This window comes from Thunnus thynnus, chromosome 2 (genome assembly GCF_963924715.1).
Source record: "Thunnus thynnus chromosome 2, fThuThy2.1, whole genome shotgun sequence".
Lineage (NCBI taxonomy): Eukaryota > Metazoa > Chordata > Actinopteri > Scombriformes > Scombridae > Thunnus > Thunnus thynnus.
The window spans coordinates 32,707,704-32,712,532 of record NC_089518.1 but is presented as its reverse complement, the minus strand read 5'-3'; the positions used below and the strand labels follow the sequence as shown (position 1 = coordinate 32,712,532).

The window sequence follows — 4,829 nt, the reverse complement described above, 5'->3', positions numbered from 1 at the left end:
TGCACCCCCACCCCCTCATCCCCCTGCCCAGGGCTAAAGCGAAGGGTGTGGGGGTGGGTTGAGCTTAGCTTCGAGACTGTGTGGCATTCCTGAAATGTGCTAGCTCGCTGCTGCCTGCTCACTGCTGCCCCTGTTCCCAATCCCACCCCTCCTCTTCCAGGCAAGAAAACTTTCCCCCTTTTTCACTCTGTACTGTCCCATCTCACATGGAAACAAATACAGTACATCTTATCATGAGTGGATAAGGAGGACTAGAAGTTATCACTGTCGTTTACGGGCAGTGGTAGTTAAAATAACAGATTTTGACAAAAAATTTGGTTTCTTTATCATTCACAATCCCGCATGCATCATGTTTGACAAATGTTTTCCTGTCTAACAGGTCAGCTCATTAGGTTCAAATATTCACAGTCATAAGATGAGATTCAGACACATTCACTTTCAGTTCTTATATGAGGGCAATAAAAAGTGATCCAGAGTTCATTATTATTCTTATCTAGCAGGCAGATAATTGTGGGTCAGCCTCTTTTATTCACAACCCCATCAGAAGGCAAGGCAGGGTTAAAGGTCAGCATGAGTGTCAGTTTATTAGATTGTTTATCCATTGTTTATATCATCTGTGTGCATATTTATGACTTGTAATAGACATTTCAGATAGTACAAATAAATGTCTATTTTGCTGCTCTGTACAGACAGATAATACTATGTGTGATGGTGATTCATCCTAGCCAGCTCTGAAAAGCTTTTACGGTACATTTGCTGGTCTAAACACAGAGTCAAGTAGGTCTTTCCAGGAAAGCTTTTCTGACGAACAGAAAGTTATGTGTTTACAATGAATTTCACACTAGTTTGTGTTAGACAAGTAAAAGAAGACGTGGGTAGTTATGATGTGGTTAACCACCACAAAGCTGTCTGAACAAAGAAGAGCTCTACCTACAGAAACACAAACTTAAACAACATGAAAGGAAAGAAGTAACATAAAAATTACCACATTGCACTTAAAAAACACGAAATAATCTGCCAAACATTTAATTTGTGAATTATTAATTTAATTAGGAAAGTTACAGGGAAATTACATATAAAAACAAAGACTGGCATGCATGAAGACATCTGACAACTCTTTGTAACCACTATAGATTCCTTAGATAAAAAGGAAGAAGTATGCAGCAGTCTTACTTCCTGCTTCTCCGTATTGTGTGTGTCTGTATCTCTGTTAACCTGTACACATGTATGAACATGTGCCTATTAGGGTGTGTGCATGTGCTTATTTAGACGATTTTAATTAATAATGTAGATATAAATATTATGTCTTGCAACCTTCACTTGTTACATTTTTAAATGGTTACTTCCTGTTGATGCAGCGATTGGTTTGAAGTTGGCATTTTCTCTGCTGCTGGCTGTCTGGTGCCAACATCTCCTACTTACCTATTCATGTGAATTCTGAGCAGGCTGAAATGCAAATGAACTATTCCTACTTATCATTTTTCCCTCATTACTCTTAAGGCTATTTTAGGCAATCTCAGCCTCAAGCTCACATTAAATTCATAGCCTCAGTGTGTCTGAGTGCTCTTTATCTATTTGTTCCACTCTGTAGCCTTCCTTCAGGCCTTTCTGAGGATGGTTCACCTGGTGTATGAGGGGGCATGGTGGTACTGGGGTGGCAGAGTTACCCTCGAACACAGCCAGGCATTATACACCTCACTGGGCATCTGGGCCACATGTTCCATAGCAATCTGACAGAGGAGAGAGCGAGGGTGGGATAATTTAAATAGAAACAGAAACAGATGATGTATATTGATACCGTATATAGTCCGAAGTAGGGCAAAAAGCACAATTATAAAGCTGAAATCTGATGTTACAGAGACAAGACAACTGATGGTCATATAGCCTTTGAAAATTTTCATGTAGATGAAAATCAACAGCATTTCTATGTTGGCTTTGTTTCATCCCAAACATCCTCCAACCCAGCCCACCTTGGTGTCCTCCTGCTGAGCATGAAATGGAAACCAAAACAAGAGGGTGGTCTGTTTTATTGAGTACTGAGCTTCAGAATGAGGCGCTACCACAGACTGCCCTGAGAAGGGACGCAGAGAAAAAACAGCCAGCGCCCTGACCCTCTACGCTGACCCTCTAAATCAGCAAGCCATCTTTACTGTCCTTGGGTGTCATTTATCAGTTGGTTTCCTGTCATTACACCTCCAGCTATCTGCTCTGGAGTCTGGGAAGGATGTATTGCCCCTCATTTCTGACCGGTAGGGGTGTGTTCTGGGAGTCTGGAGTCTGTTAGGACTTGGAGCAAGTTTTGTCCCTAATTGATGGTTTGGTGGGAGTGACTGTCGCTTTACTGTTGGGCTTAAGTTTGGGGGAAGATCAGAGGATTTGAACAGACGAAGTCCTGAATTTCTTATATTCCTACCTAAGCCATGTTAAAGTACTTGATGACAAATTCGGAACAAATCTTTCTCAAGAGGATTCTGGTCATAAAACTAAACCTGTTTCATGCAGTTGTGGCTGTTTCAGGTTATTTCACCAGACAAAAAGGTGCATTATGCATTTTTTTTCTGTCCCACAAGAGGTTTGATAATGTTCATTTGTGATCAACATTGTCTCAACCTGCAGGTGCTCAGTTTTTTGTGTTTTCAGACCTTAAATTTCTCATCTGTACTGTTTTTTTTTCTCTCAAACCAAGATGAGAATATAAAAAAATCCAAACGTTTTTCATTGTAGTATATTATTTCTTCACTATCAGTATTGGATCCCTGCTGGATTTTGCATTGACTTCAGTGTGACTTCCTACATAGACCAAAATCAGCTTTTCATCAAATTTGATTTATTTATTTACTTTCATTTGATTGGTATAAGTTGTGTGAAAGACAATATAATTGTTGCTGCAAAGCCATTCATGACAATTAAAAATGTGTCACATGGTTTTCAGTAGCTCTATTGTATTTGTGATGTGTAAAGAGATACCTGGATGGCCACACACAGCTCAGGCAGACAGAGTTCCCACAACTCCAGACCCTCCAACATCTTCAGGAAGAGCTGGGGTCAAACCCTGAGCGTCTGCTGCTCTGCAAAACCACTTAGCTTCTCCAGCACCGGGCTCACTGCTCGTTCCCTACACACCTTGTCAGCCAGGCGATTGGTCAACCTGATAAAAATAACAGTACAAATCAGCATGGGTGTCAGATCCATTGACAACATCATTCATACAGTGCTACAACAGATGATAACATTATGTTTATTAGGCGGTAATGTACATACAATCACACATATGCATACCACATGTGCATGCCGATCCACACAAATCTGACCTCACCCCTTCCCCAATAAACCCCTCCAACCCCGACTCCACATTCCACCCTAGATAATGTCTTCACCAGGCTACATACCACATATTGTTGCTGTGCTTGTTTTTAGTGTTGCTGTTTGTAGCGTCTGTCTCTGTGGAATTGCAGGTCACATGATGAGGAAGGTGATGGGGTCTGGTTATGTGACATAGGCCTTGATATCTCTGGAGACCGCTGTTCAGCCTCTCCCTGAATGGGAGAAGAAAACTGAATGAAAAAAGGGACCGGAAGAACCTGTAAGAGCTCACTCAGAGCACAGTTTATTCTGTACAGTCACACTACCTGTATTGAATTGTATTAAACACACAGAGTGACATAACAGAGCAAACTGTGTGTAACAGTACCGGTCTGAGTGGTGTTAACCCAAACCCTAAGTAGAACAAAGGCTCACTGAGTGGATTAAAGCCTAAACATGATCAAACATGATAAGATCACATTCATTAAACACAAAACACCTTTATTCTAAGTGCTTTTGAGTCAAGTTATACATTCTAGTCAAAACATGCAAGAGAATTTGCAACCTCAAGAATTTGAGCCCCATCAGCTCTGATAACGAATGAATGATGAAACAAAATCAGGCATCATTTGTGAAGCAGAACAAATGCTGGCTACTGGTCCCCTGAGCTGTCATAAAGTTAAATATCACTTTTAATGTTATGTTCATATATTTTGAAGGAGAAAGAAGGAGAAGAAGGAAAAAGAATAATTTGGTAAAGATGAAGCTTCTGAGAAACATAGCCTTCACTGCTGGGTGTTCATCACACTGATACTTGAGTGGCAGTTCTGGGAAACCAATGACAAAATGTAGGGGATGGATGGTTTGTCCACATAGCTCTGAGCCATCTCTTCATCTCTCTTGTCAAAGGCAGCTCTCAAGTCCTGCAGCATAGACGCCTTACGGTTGATTAGATGGTTGATGGTTGAAGGGAGCTTGGCAGGACAGCTGGATGTAGGAGACATAAAGACAAACAATATTTATTGTTGTAATATGCTATACAGTATGTCTTTCTCGCAGCTTTTGAAAGGGTCAAACATTTCTAAAAATTCACAAGCACATACCCAATCACGGTCATAAATAACATTTATGTAATGTGTGTTATGAAAGTTTGACAACATACTTTGTTGTCTTTTCACTCTGACAAATTGGATTTAAAATGAAACAATTACTATGACGTTAAAATGCAAACTTTCAGCTTTAATTTAAGGGTGTTTACATCCACATCAGATTCCATATCCAATTTTAGCAGACAAAAATCTATAGGACACGTTACAATAAGCTTAAATCAATTTTGTTGATAAATGATTTGTAGTCACTGACAGTCTAAAGTCTATGACACACAGTCATCAGCAGAAACTTGGTATCTTCTCTGCTGATGCTCCGTCAGGTCTGTACTGAAGACATTTTTACTTTTTGGTTGCTTTGACTGAACATGCAGGATTGTTGTCTTGCTGCATAGTCCTTAAATTGGGGGCACTGTGTAT

The 4,829-nt window shown here is 40.3% G+C and overlaps 1 long non-coding RNA gene across 1 annotated transcript; it reads right to left on the bottom strand.

The window, feature by feature from the left end:
• Positions 1 to 623: 623 nt before the first annotated feature.
• LOC137172509 (uncharacterized) lies at positions 624 to 4,401 on the bottom strand. Its single transcript, XR_010924994.1, has 3 exons — positions 3,390 to 4,401; positions 2,968 to 3,148; positions 624 to 1,730 (listed from the first exon to the last, which is right to left on the bottom strand). It is a non-coding gene; the product is annotated as an uncharacterized lncRNA (long non-coding RNA).
• Between the last annotated feature and the right edge of the window lie 428 nt (positions 4,402 to 4,829).